This window comes from Crotalus tigris, unplaced genomic scaffold (genome assembly GCF_016545835.1).
Source record: "Crotalus tigris isolate CLP2741 ecotype Arizona unplaced genomic scaffold, ASM1654583v1 scf7180000017668.6805642782:7212621, whole genome shotgun sequence".
Taxonomy (NCBI): domain Eukaryota; kingdom Metazoa; phylum Chordata; class Lepidosauria; order Squamata; family Viperidae; genus Crotalus; species Crotalus tigris.
Window position 1 is genome coordinate 3,745,138 of NW_024096554.1, and position 14,967 is coordinate 3,760,104.

Consider the following 14,967-nt stretch of genomic DNA (forward strand, 5'->3'; position numbering starts at 1 on the left):
TGGCCGTACTCAGCGTGTGGTCCTCAATGGAACCGCATCTACATGGAGGGAAGTGTGTAGTGGGGTACCCCAGGGCTCTGTTCTGGGCCCAGTGCTCTTCAACATCTTCATCAACAATTTGGACAAGGGGATAGATGGGGAACTCATCAAATTTGCAGACAACACCAAACTGGCAGGAATACCAACACTCCAGAAGACAGGCTTAGGATACAGGAGGATCTGGATAGACTTGAACACTGGGCGCTATATAATAAAATGAAATTCAATGGTAAAAAAAGTAAGGTTCTACATTTAGGCAAGAAAAACCAAATGTACAGGTATGGTATAGGGGGTACCTTGCTCAATAGTAGTAACTGTGAGAGGGATCTCAGAGTCCTAGTGGACAATCATTTAAATATGAGCCAGCAGTGTGTTGCAGCTGCCAAAAAAGCCAACAGAGTGCTAGGCTGCATTAACAGAGGGATAGAATCAAGATCATGTGAAGTATTAATACCACTTTATAATGCCTTGGTAAGGCCACACCTGGAATACTGTATCCAGTTTTGGTCACCATGATGTAAAAAAGATGTTGAGACTCTAGAAAGAGTACAGAGAAGAGCAACAAAGATGATTAGGGGACTAGAGGCTAAAACGTATAAGGAACGGTTGCTGGAATTGGGTATGTCTAGTTTAATGAAGAGAAGGACGAGGGGGGACATGATAGCAGTGTTCCAATATCTCAGAGGCTGCCATAAAGAAGAGGGAGTCAGCTATTTTCCTTCCAAAGGACCTGAAGGCAGGACAAGAAGCAATGGATGGAAACTTACCAAAGAGAGAAGCAACCTAGAACTAAGGAGAAACTTCCTGACAGTTAGAGCAATTAATCAGTGGAACAACCTGCCTCCAGAAGTCGTGAATGCTCCAACTCTGGAAGTTTTTAAGAAGAGACTGGACAGCCATTTGTCCGAAATGGTATGGGTTTCCTGCCTGAGCAGGGGGTTGGACTAGATGACCTCCAGGGGCAGGAGTGTAGGGGGGAGGGTTGGTGAGGTAGGGGTGGGGAGGAGGTTGGTGAGGGGTAGGTAGGGGTCAGGGGGGTGGAGGGTGGTGGGGAGGGGGGTGGAGGGGAGGGGGGAGGGAGGTGAGGGGGGGTATGGGGTGGGGGGGTTGGGGTGGGGGGCAGGAGGAGGAGGTAGGTGGTGGGGAGGGGGCCAAGGAGGTTGGGGTGGTGGTTGTAGGTGGGGGCACGGGTCTGGTTTAGGTATTAGGGGGGTGGAGGGGAGGGGGTATAGGTGGGGAAGGAGGTCCATTAACGCCTTCCACTTATTATTATTATGGATCATCGCACAGTCAGCCAGATGTTCAGACTGGATTTGGCATTTGTCTACCTATCGAGTCCTTACCCAGGACCTGGGATAGGCAGATGTGGATGTTTGATGGTATTACAGATATCGTCGCAGGATGGAAGCATTTCCTAATAAGGCTGCCTTTTGCAATTGACTAATAGCGAATTTGTCAATGCCAATGGTGTTCAAGTGGTGCTCCAGTTGTTTTGGAATTGCACCCAAGGAGCCTATGACTATTGGTACTACCCTTGCTTGCTTTTGCCACAGTCTTTCTATTCTATTTGTAGGTCTTTGTATTTTGTTATCTTCTCCAGTTCTTTCTCGTTCTATTCTGCTGTCTCCAGGCACTGCCACGTCCACTATCCAGACTTTTTTGTCTTTCTTATCGACAATTGTTAAGTCTGGGTGTTATGTTGCAGGTGCTTGTCTGTTTGAATTCTGAAGTCCCAGAGCAGTTTAATTTTATCATTTTCTATGACTTTCTCTATTTATGATCCCACCAGTTTTTGCTTACAGGCAAATGATATTTTTTGCAGATCTTCCAATGCACCATTGTTGCTACTTTGTCATGCCCCTGCTTGTAATCAGTCTGTGCAATCTTCTTGCAACAGCTTACCAAGTGGTCCACTGTTTCTTCAGCTTCTTTGCATAGGCGGGCACTTACTGTCTGTTGCGTCTTCCAATTTTGACTTTGTATGCATTTGTTCTAAGGCTTGGTCTTGTGCAGCCAGGAATAGTACCTCAGTCTCTTTCTTCAATTTTCCTGCGCTAGCCATTGCCAGGTTGAGTTATCTGCTTTACCCAGCTATTGTTTTTTATGTATTGGCCATGTAGTGCTTTGTCTGCCCATGCCTCTATTCTGTTCTTCATTTGGTCTTTCTTGTAGGCCAGTTTGGTCTCTCCAGTAGTCAGTAAGCTTCCTGATATACTAATTTCAGTGCATCTTCATCATTGTTCTTCAGATATTCTTCCAAAGCCATTTTTTCTTCTTCAACCATCTGATGTAATTGTAGCATTCCACGCCCACCTATTTGCCTTGGTATATAAAGTCTATCAATGTCACTGCGTGGATGAAGGGCATGATTCATTGTCATTATTTTTCTGGTATCCTATCATTGCTTTTAGTTCGCTTGAGTCCAGTCCACATTCCAGCTGTGTAACCGAATGACTGGGATTGCCAGGGTGATTGCCTTGATGGGATTTCCTCAGGAGTTTGGATTTTAAGATCTCTTCACTCTCTTGATGTATTCACCTCTAATCTTTTTCTTGACTTCAGTGTGCTTGATGTTGTCAGCTTGAAGGATACCAAGTATTTGTAGTACTCTTCCTCATCCAGACTCTTAATGTTATTTTCGTGGGGCATCTTGATTCCTTCAGTTTTCACTATTTTTCCTTGTTTGATAGTAAGTGTGGCACATTTGTCCAAGCCAAACTCCATACAATATCTTGGCTATATATACGGACAGTGTTGAGCAGCGATTCTATTTCAGATGATGTTTTTCCATACAGCTTCAGATCATCCATGTAAAGGAGGTGGGATAGTCTGGCAGATGTTTTTGATGTTTGATAGCCATGTCCTGAGTTATTCAGTATTGTTGACAGAGGAAACAGTGCAATAACAAATAGTAATAGTGATAATGAATCTCCTTGAAATATTCCTCTCTTGATATTAACCTCTCCCAGCTTTTCACCAGTGATCTGCAACTGTGTCTTCCATTGTGCCATCGATTTTTGCACAAATTTTCTGATGTTTCTACTTACTCCTGTTATTTCTAGGCACTTGATTATCCAATCATGTGGCAGAGAGTCAAATGCCTTTTTGTAGTCAATCCATGCCACATTCAGGTTGGTCTTCCTTCTCTTGCAGTTTTCCACGATCATTTTGTCTATTAGGAGTTGATCTTTTGTTCCTCTGCTATTGGGGCGGTTTCCTTTCTGCTTAGGTGGAAAGAGATTGTTTTCAACTAGATGCTGTTGTACTGCATCAGCTACCACACCTGTTAGTAATTTGAAAGTTGTTGGTAAGCAGGTAATTGGCCTGTAGTTACCTGGTGTTGCCCCTTTTGCTGGATTTTTCATTATTAGGTAGGTTTTTCCAGTTGTTAGCCACTTTTCAATTTCTCCTCCTTGTAGTATATTGTTGAACTGTTTGGCAATGAGTGGGTGTAGAACAGTTAGATGTTTCAACCAAAACCCATGCAGTTCATCTTCACCTGGTGCTGACCAATTTTTGATTTTCCTTGCTCTTTTTTCTACCATTTTGTTGTTATTACTAGTTCTTTCATTTCAACTTCTGTTTTATTTGCATCCACCTCTTTTAACCAAGCTGCATCCTTGTTGTATTTCTTTAGGTTATCCCATATCTGCTTCCAGAATTGCACTGTTTCTTCCTTGTCAGGTACTGACTGATCTTTGCAGTTTCTCCATTGATGATTGGTAGAAAACGTTTATGATGGATTGAAATGGAGGTTCGCGCCTATAGTTTGCAATTCGAGCTTCTATCTACTGATTTTCCTGGCTATAGCTGTTATTGTTGCTTTATTATTTCCAGTGTTTCCTTGATCTTCCTTGTTTCTAAGTGGTATTTCTTGATTAGGTATTCTTTGGTCTTCTTGTTCTTCAGCTTCTTTTCTTTCATCTGTTCTAGCTTGCTTGCATGTGATCTTAACTTGCTGATCTTATTTTCTAGTCTAACCTTCCATTTTTCTGGTGCACTGTTTGTTGGTTTTTCTTCTTTGTTGATTTGCATCCCAGGTTAGTTTGTTACGAAACTGCAGCTGTGCTGTAATTAGTTGTTGTTTCTTGCACTGAATGGTGCTTATACTTGATATTGCAGTATTTGCACCTTTTAATGCTTGTGCTAGCTGTTTCTTTGGAACAAGCTTCAATGCAGGCAGCCTTATTCTGTTGTTTTTGTGTTGTTCTAGATGCTCAGTTATTCTTTGTTTCAATTCTTTTATTTCTTTAGTTAAAGGGTTTTGTTCTTCCTGAGGAAGAGGTGCCTGGTTTCCAAATGAGAACAGTTGTATATCTCTGCTGGATTCCTTCACTGCCAACTCCCCCTGGTTTGCCTCTACATTCTGAATTACTTCTGGTAAGGCTTTGATTTCTTTGACCTGGGTTAAACCTTTGCAGTTCGTCCAATTCTGTTTCTGTGAATACTTTATTTCGTGTTATAAATCGGCGTTGATCTGCTAGTCTCTGTTCTGTTATTTCTGATTCTGAATGTTGTTCTTTCCAGAACTGGTGCATTCGTTTTAGATATCCTCGTCTTGTTGGACTTGATCTGTAGTAACAGATCATTATTTCTTTGTTTTCCATCACTGTGTATCTGCGACGGGTAAACACCTTTTATTCCAGTAGTTCTGCAGCTGCTGGCCCTGGTTGCTCAGCCAACAGTCCTGAGTCCTGTAACCCATTTTTCACCAGATATCCAGGAACTCCAATATCTAGTGCGGACCTTGTTAACCTGGGCGACGTCCGAGCCGGTATGGCATTCTGCAATTTACGTCTCACCATATTTTTATGGGAGAGACACTCTTTGTCTGACTCCTCTGATGAGACCTGTCCAGTATGGTTGAACCTCTGGCATAGCTCTCATCTTCCTCAGAGTACACAAGCCCCACAACCACGTCAAGGTAGTGTCTCACTGGGGGTGGTAGTGTCTCACTGGGGGATTATTATTATTATTATTATGAATCATCGCACAGTCAGCCAGATGTTCAGACTGGATTTGGCATTTTGTCTATCTATCGCAGGGGTCAGCAACCTGCAACAGTGAAAGAGCCACTTGGATCCATTTCCCTCACAAAAAAAAAATCCTGGGAGCCGCAAAATGTGCGCGCGCACACGCGCGCGCACGCGCATGCGCACAGAACACAGGGCTTGATTGAAGAGAGGAGCTTAAGGCAAAACGTGCGCCTGCCCTGCCCCCCATCCAGCTCTGGTATGAACGGGCTCTGCAGTCCTGGCTTCTCTTCCCTTCGGAAAAGACTGCTCTCCCCTCACCCCGCGCTCTCCCTCTCTGGGACTTTCTTCTTGCTGCCTTTTGGCGCGAAGGTTCCCAGGGAGCGGAGGAGGAAGCCGACGGAGAGAAAGAGCTGCTGCAGTGAATGTTCTGAGGCAGCAGACGACGGTCGCTCGGGCTCGCCTATCTCAGCCTGCTGCAGGAGGCTGGAGTTGAGGCTTCTGGTTTGCTCTGGGAGGGGTGCTTGGAAAAGGGAGGATGGGAAGCGGAAAGTGGGAGAAAGGACGCCTTCCAGCTCTCTGGGGTTCTTTCGCTGGGAGGTGAGGAAGCAGCAGTTCTGCTCCGTGGGAGGTGGGAGCAGGCAGCCTCTCCTTTAAACTTTGCCAAGTGACTCCAGGAGCGAAGCGAGCTACGAGTCCTAGGAATGTCAACTTTGCGAAAGAGGGAGGCGATGGTGGGATTAAAATAAAACGGGGGGAGGAGGTTGAGGAAACCCAGCAGATGCTTACATCAGAGGGCCAGCAAGAAAGGCAGGGAGAGGAAGAAAGCTTTCGGGGCTTGTGCACAGACATAGCGGACTCTTTCTCGTCTCCTGCCCTTGCTGCATCTCCTGTGGAGATCATTTGCAGCTCTCTGTGTCTCTGCAGCTTGCTTCTTGAAGCGATTTCAATCAGCCCCATTCATTGCCAAGAATCCCCATGGAAGTCAATGGAGGTCTGCGGCGAATCAAAAAGCCAGCTGCAGTACCTCCACGTCCATTGATTTGACCGGCTCAGCGGCCCGGGGACGAGCAGGAACCGATGCCCCCACTGCCCGCCGGGCTTGCTGCCTGGCCTGGGGAAACACAAGGCAGGCTCAGCGCCCCGGGGACGGCCAAAACCCAATGCCCCTGTCGGCCGCACTGCCGCCCAGCCCGGGGAGACGCGAGGCAGGCTCAGCGCCCCGGGGACGGCCAAAATCCAATGCCCCTGCCGGCCGCCACTGCCGCCCAGCCCGGGGAGACGCGAGGCAGGCTCAGCGCCCCGGGGACGGCTACAAACAAATGTCCCCGCCACTTGCTGCCTGGCCCGGGAAAAAACAAGGCTGGCTCAGCGGCCCGGGGACGGCTACAAACCAATGCCCCCGCCGCCTGCCGCACGGCCCGGGAAGATGCAAGGCTGGCTCAGTGGCCCGGGGACGGCCAAAACCCAATGCCCCTGCCGGCCGCCACTGCCGCCCAGCCCGGGAAGATGCGAGGCTTGCTCAGCGGCCTGGGGATGGCTACAAACCAATGCCCCCGCCGCCTGCCGCACGGCCGGGGAAGATGCGAGGCTGGCTCAGCGCCCTGGGGACGGCCAAAAACCAATGCCCCTGCCGGCTGCCACTGCCGCCCAGCCCGGGGAGGCGCGAGGCAGGCTCAGCGCCCCGGGGACGGCCAGAAACCAATATCCCCACCATCTGCCGCCCGGGGAGACACGAGGCCGGCTCAGCGGCCCGGGGACGGCTACAAACCAATGCCCCCGCCGCCTGCCGCACGGCCCGGGAAGATGCGAGGCTGGCTCAGCACCCCGGGGACGGCCAAAAACCAATGCCCCTGCCGGCCGCCACTGCCGCCCAGCCCAGGGAGGCGCGAGGCAGGCTCAGCGCCCCGGGAATGGCCAGAAACCAATATCCCCGCCGTCTGCCGCCCGGGGAGACACGAGGCCGGCTCAGCGGCCCGGGGACGGCTACAAACCAATGCCCCTGCCGCCCAGCTCGGGAAGATGCTAGGTCAGCTCAGCGGCCCGGGGACAGCCAAAAACCAATGCCTCTGCCGGCCGCCACTGCCGCCCAGCCCGGGAAGACGCGAGGCTGGCTCAGCGGCCCGGGGACGGCTACAAACAAATGTCCCCGCCACTTGCTGCCTGGCCCGGGAAAAAACAAGGCTGGCTCAGCGGCCCGGGGACGGCTACAAACCAATGCCCCTGCCGCCTGCCGCACGGCCCGGGAAGATGCAAGGCTGGCTCAGTGGCCCGGGGACGGCCAAAACCCAATGCCCCTGCCGGCCGCCACTGCCGCCCAGCCCGGGGAGACGCGAGGCAGGCTCAGCGCCCCGGGGACGGCCAAAATCCAATGCCCCTGCCGGCCGCCACTGCCGCCCAGCCCGGGGAGACGCGAGGCAGGCTCAGCGCCCCGGGGACGTCTACAAACAAATGTCCCCGCCACTTGCTGCCTGGCCCGGGAAAAAACAAGGCTGGCTCAGCGGCCCGGGGACGGCTACAAACCAATGTCCCCGCTGCCTGCCGCACGGCCCGGGAAGATGCAAGGCTGGCTCAGTGGCCCGGGGACGGCCAAAACCCAATGCCCCTGCCGGCCGCCACTGCCACCCAGCCCGGGACGATGCGAGGCTTGCTCAGCGGCCTGGGGATGGCTACAAACCAATGCCCCCGCCATCTGCCGCCCGGGGAGACACGAGGCCGGCTCAGCGGCCCGGGGATGGCTACAAACCAATGCTCCCGCCGCCTGCCGCACGGCCCGGGAAGATGCGAGGCTTGCTCAGCGGCCTGGGGATGGCTACAAACCAATGCCCCCGCCATCTGCCGCCCGGGGAGACACGAGGCCGGCTCAGCGGCCCGGGGACGGCTACAAACCGATGCCCCCGCCGGCTGCTGCCCCCGCTGGGCCTACCGCCTGGCCCGGGGAAGGGCAGGAACCAATGCCCCTGCCGGCCGCTGGCCCCGCCAGGCCTGCGGCCCAGCCCAGGGAGACACGAGGCCGGCTCGGCTGCCCCTCCGCCTGGTGCAGGTAAGCCCCCTCCCTCCTCCCCACTCACCCTCCATCTCCGGGTCTGCTCCTGCTTGGCCCACTAGGGCCGCAGCTTGCGGGAGGGCTGGGCCTTTCAACGGAGGCTCTGCTGGGCCGCTCCCAGCATCGATCCTGGGGCTTCCCCGCGTGGCTCTCTGGCCACATGCACCTCGGACTGGGCCAGCCCCGGAAAGGCCCTTCCTGGCCACCAGGGGGCAGGGCATCCGGCTGCAGGGCCAATCGGGAGCAAGGGGCAAATCTGCATGTGTGTGAGAGAGAGATAGAGAGAAGGGAAGCACAAGTGCCTCTCTGTCTCTGTCTGTCTCTCTCTCTATGAAAATGGCGGAGAAGGCTCCGGAGCCGCAGGAGGTGGCTCAAAGAGCCGCATGCGGCTCCGGAGCCGCGGGTTGCCGACCCGTGATCTATCGAGTCCTTACCCAGGACCTGGTTGTTATTATTATTATTATGATGATGATGATGGATCATTGCACAGTCAGCCAGATGTTCAGACTGGATTTGGCATTTTGTCTACCTATCGAGCCCTTACCCAGGACCTGGGATAGGCCGATGTGGATATTTGATGGTATTACAGATATTGTCACAGGATGGAAGCAGTTCCTAGTAAGGCTGCCTTTTGCAACTGACTAATAGCGAATTTGTCAATGCCAATGGTGTTCAAGTGATGCTCCAGTTGTTTTGGGATTGCACCCAAGGAGCCGATTACTATTGGTACTAGCCTTGCTTGCTTTTGCCACAGTTTTTCTATTTCTATTTGTAGGTCTTTGTATTTTGTTATCTTCTCCAGTTCTTTCTCGTCTATTCTGCTGTCTCCAGGCACTGCCACGTCCTCTATCCAGACTTTTTTGTCTTTCTTATCGACAATTGTTAAGTCTGGGGTGTTATGTTGCAGGTGCTTGTCTGTTTGAATTCTGAAGTCCCAGAGCCGTTTAATTTTATCATTTTCTATGACTTTCTCTATTTTATGATCCCACCAGTTTTTGCTTACAGGCAAATGATATTTTTTGCAGATCTTCCAATGCACCATTGTTGCTATTTTGTCATGCCTCTGCTTGTATTCAGTCTGTGCAATCTTCTTGCAACAGCTTACCAGGTGATCCACTGTTTCTTCAGCTTCTTTGCATATTATTATTATTATTGTTGTTATTGTTATTATTATTATGGATCATCGCACAGTCAGCCAGATGTTCAGACTGGATTTGGCATTTTGCCTACCTATCGAGTCCTTACCCAGGACCTGGTTGTTGTTGTTGTTGTTGTTGTTGTTATTATTATTATTATTATTATTATTATTATTATTATTATTATTATTATTGTCTCCTTCAGGATTTTTGTTGTTATGTTTTGCATCATATTGCAGGCTTGTATATTTTTCCTCTACCTAAAATCTTTATTCCTCTCTAATGTCCAGTTTTTAAAATTGTGAAATTGCGTATCTTTGTTATATTTTATAAAAAACAAAACAGGATCTATTTCCCATGAAAAGCTGTTTGCTTTTTTACAGGTAGCCCTTGACCTACAACCATTTCTTCCCATCTGTTTGAAGTTAGAACAGTTCTGAATGAATGAGTCTTCCTTCAAGTACTAGCCATTCCAATACTCCACATGATCACATGATCATGATCTGGGTGATTGGCAATCGCTTTGCACTTACAATTGGTTGCGATATGATCATGATCACATAATCAACATTTGCAACTTTTCCCACCAGCTTTCCCAGGAAATCAGTGGGGAAGCTGACAAGGAAAGTTGCAAGTAGCTGAGCTAAGTTTCTCTCACCTGCACACCATCCCCCAACCTTTCTACACTCATGTCACATCTGTCACTTGTGCACCCTTTTATACCAAACCTGCACCATATCTCTTTGCACCCTGACTTTGGCTGTGGGAAGCTGGCAGGAAATCACTTTGCCTAATTACCATGGGATTTGGTTAACAATGACAATTGGGACTGCATGGATTGTCATCACTAAGTGATGCAGTCACATTTTATGTCTGCATAAATGACCATCATAAATTGCTGCTTTGTGGTGCTAATTTCACCACAAGGAAAGCCTGTATAATTACTTCCAAAATCTTACTTTAAAAGTTTCAATATTCCAATTTTATCTGGACCCTTAGTCCATTTACAATTTTCTAAAATAAAAAAATAATATTAGGGTTTTGCTGCTTATTTCAGATTCTTTCACTTTATAAACTTATGAATATTTTTTTGTATTCAGGATTGAAGGCAGACTTATTTAGTATTTTTAAACTTGTCTTTCCTAAGATCTCTAATAATTTAGAAGTAGTTAATGAGCAATTTCCGAAAGTGATTAGAAAGTGAGGTTTGTGAACTTGATGTCCTTTAAAAGTTTCCACTGAGGTTGTAAGCAAGATGGTTAATCCTGTTGTCTCCCAGTGCTCAGTCCTGCAGAAAACCAGTATCTCATGTCTCTTTGTGAAAAAAACTGGAGAACATGTGGGCAAATCTCCCATCCTCTCTTTATCTGAAGTTACCTATAACTTCACTTTCACATAGCCATCTTCAGTTCACCATACCTTTCATGGAAGCCCAGGATCATCTTAAACCAGGGGTGTCAAACTGGCGGCCCGTGGGCCGGATAAATCACAAGTCACGCCCACCTCAACTCTGCAAAGGCAAAAACGTTGCGATACATCATGATATGTCACATGACACAATCGAGTTTTCCAACCATGTCTTAAACTGTTAACAACATATACATGGAGATCTTTTAGTAACTGTACCTTTTTAAGTGAAGGCTTAAGTATCCCCAAAATTCACCCTTTCTCAATAAAATAAAAATCCAGAATATCCAGAAAATTGTGGCTTCTTTAAGTGATAGTTCTCCTGCTATTTAAAGAACATTTCTCAGTTTCTGGATTCAAAAAGGAGGTGAATCATTAGTAGCTTCCAATCTGTTGCTCTGTTGAGCTTACTTCCTAGTTATTATGAACCAGGCTTCCCTATGCATGCATAGATACCATTTGGAGAACGAAGCCTTCCTACAAACTTGCTAAATATGATATTCTTCACTGAGTTGGATTTCACTATTCCTGACAAAAATCTCATCCTGATATAAGTGGGGGAGGCAAAGAGAAAAGGATTCACGTAGACAATGTGGAAGCCTCACATTTAGCACCTCTCCTTTTTGTTTTAAAGAAAGAAAAAAAGTACAAATGATTCCAATGTTCAATTCTGGGTATTGTGTTTTCTTTATGGTGAGGAACACTTGTGACAATAGCTCTGATTTGATTATCTTGGGTTAGAATTAAAAAGACCGGTGATATGATTCACTATGAACATTCCTATGTCTTTCAGGAATGGTGCTGATTCCAATGCATTTTAGCCTGGGACTGATTAATTAAAAAAAAAACATAAAGAGCCAAATCCTTAATACTGATGCCCTTTTGAGAAAATGAAGCAAAAACTGAGGATGCCTACAATTTAATCAAGAACTTCCCTTCTTATTAAATAATCTTTATTTAATATTTTATTAGCAACTTTCTATTGCTAATAAACATTAATGTTTCACCTTGCCAATTAAAATCAGTGCTCCATTAAATTAATCTTTCAAATTTGATTAAGCTACCAATTAGCCAGTTAACCTTGCAGTCTGAATAATCATTGTTGTCATCAAAGTGCATGTAATGAGGGAAACCAACAGTGTAGTAGTATCCTTAACTGTTAGAAAAGAGGTCAATATGGATTTATGACTATGGATTACAGATGGTAGCCATGACCAGCAGGGCCTTTGAACAGCTTCCAGTTGTGGGCCAGTTGTATCTGTTCCTGGAATGGGATGCTCTGCTCAGTCATTCATGCTCTTGTCATCTTTCAATTGGATTACTATAATGCAGTCTTCCTGGAACTGCCCTCAAAGTAGACCAGCAAAATGCTGTGGACATAGTATACTTAGACTTCAGTAAGACATTTAATAAAGTAGTTTGCTTACTCCTTGGTAAGCTAGAAAAAGATGGAATAGACAACATCACTGCCAGATGGATCTGTAGCTGGCTGGCAAACCATACTCAACAAGTAGTCCTCAATGGCACTATATCCACATGGAGAGAAGTAAGCAGTGGGGTATCACAAGTTCCGTCTTAGGCCCAGTACTCTTCAATATCTTTATCAATGACTTAGATGAGGGAATTGAAGGGGAACTCATCAAATTTGCAGATGACACTAAACTGGCAGGAGTAGCCAACAAACAAACTCAGGATTCAAAAAGATCTTGACAAACTTGAACAATGGGACCCTATCCAACCAAATGAGTTTCAATGTGGAGAAAAGCCAAGTTTTACATTTAGGCAGGAAAAAAATCAAAGGTACAAGTACAGATTAGGCAAGATCTGGCTTAAAAACAGTAACTGTGAGAGGGACCTTGGAATCCTAGTGGGTGATCACTTGACCATGAGCCAGCAGTGTGCAGCCGCAGCCAAAAAAGCTAATACAATCATGGGTTGTATAAACAGAGGCATAGAATCAAGATCACGTGAAGTATTAGTACTGCTTTATAAAATCCTAGTAAGACTACACCTGGAATACTGCAGCCAATTTTGGTCACCATATCACAAAAAAGATGTTGAGACTTTGGAAAAAATTCAGAGAAGAGCAACTAAGATGATTAAAGGCCTGGAGATTAAAACATACGAAGAATGGCTGCAGGACTTGGGTTTGGCGAGTCTAAAGAAAAGAAGAAATAGGGGAGACATGATAGCAATATTCCAGTATTTGAGGGGCTGCAAGAAAGAAGAGGGGGGTCACGTTATTCACCAAAGCACCAGAGGGCAGGACAAGAAACAATGGTTGGAAACTGATCAAAGAGAGAAGCAACCTAGAATTAAGGAGAAATTTCCTGACAGTTAGAACAATTAACCAGTGGAACAGCCTGCCTTCAGAAATTGTGGGTGCTCCATCACTGGAGATTTTTAAGTAGAGACTAGACAGTTACTTGTCGGAGATGGTATAGGTTCTCCTGCTTGAGCAGGGAGCTGGACTAAAAGACCTCCAAAGTCCCTTCCAGTTCTATTCTATTCTATTCTATTCTATTCTATTCTATTCTATTCTATTCTATTCTATTCTATTCTGGATCTGGAAGGTGCTGGTACAAAATGCAATAGCATGGGCAATTATTTGAGGGACACTTTAGGGACCACCTCTTCCCAGTTACATTATCTATTACATCAGGTCTGTCAGGAGAAGCATGCTATGGGTCCCATCCACAATGAAGTCTTATCTGGAAAGACCCAGAAATATACCTTTTCTGCTGTGGTAGTTGCCCTTTGGAACATTATTTTCCTAAAGTTTAGATTAGCAGTGTGGCAGCATGAAGTAGCCACAACTTTGCCAAATATCAATCCCATGAGAGTCATGGGTTCTGGATTTTAAACTCATCTTGTAAGCTAGCCCATTCGAGGTATGTTGATTCCAATATTGCCCTATGATGCACCATTTCACCCAATCAAACAGCCATGAGAATTTTAGTAGCAGATAATTCTCTTTACCTGTTATTCTGACTGAGAAGGACACTTAGCAAAGATCATTGCCCTGGTTTAGATTAAAGCTTGTTCACATTACTACCAGGTTTTTGTTTCAAAGCCACCAATGTCAGAGCAACTTATTTCTCCCATGGGAATTGTCCCTGGTCCTGAATATCATGGAAGCACTATGCAGAATTCACTAGGAGTCATATTAGATGGGAAAGGGAATATGGTCTACCCAGAAAGTGCATAGTGTTTTTCTTAAACTCCATCAACAATTTAAAATAAAACGATTCTCATCCATTCTCTCTCATTCTTTATCCATTCTTTAAACTTACTGAAAATCAGTGGCTGTTGAAAAAAAGCAGGAGATCATACATACACCAACATGCTCTCACACATATAAGCCTAGGACAGTCTGATCCCTGGGCCACAGGCTGTTTACTCAATAAGTATACCATTTTCCCCACCTGTCCTTACTTGATCAAGATCAATCCACTTCAGTCTTTGTTCAGGTCTGGCAGATTTCAAGCCTGATATGAAACGTATTAAATTCAATAAAATGAAAACTTGATTGTGTACTAGTAAATGGTGTTTTTTAAATGTATCCTGTTTGCCACTTGATGTCTCTCCGTTTCCTTGGAACATCTTGTACTTTTCCCCCATTGATAATGATCCCTATGGGTAGCTGCTGCCCTGGTTTCCAAAATAACAAATGCACAGATATAATTAAATCTGTACATAACGATGCTCACTTAAAAAACATTCCCATCTCTTCTCTTCCTCTTAAACACCATGTTCCTTTCAGTCTGTGGCTGTCACTTTGACATGTTGCTGTTTTCAAATGAAGTAGACTTGGCTTCTTGTTTACAGCACATTGCAAAATAACTGGTAGTTATATTTTTAACAAGCAAAGTTGAGAACATGGCACACCTCTTCCAAATTACTAGTGATTGTGAGATGTCAGTGTTGCTAATTGATCAAATATTGTTTGGAAATGTAAAAAGGTGGCACAAAGCTCTTTTGCTTCAGCTCTGTTCCATAGAAACAAAATATTGCAATGCATTGCTTTCTAGCTCTACCTCCCCAAATTTTATCTGCGAGCCAGAGCTCAACCTCCTTAAATGAGAAGCTTACACCTATTTTGGAAATGATCCTAGAATAGGTGGGTAACCTACAATCTCCAAATGTTGAACTGCAATTCCTGTTCTCCCTTCCCATTGGTCACATTATTTTAAGCTCATGTGAATTGAAGCTTAATGTCTGGCAGCTGTACATTATATCCATCACTTCCTTAAAGTATAAGCAAGGAAATAGCAGGCAGTGGGTCAGATAAGTTCACCTCCCTGTCCAGTCCAGGAATGGTGAAAAAATGTCTTAGCCCCAAGGTTCACTTTGGCCCACTCTAGGA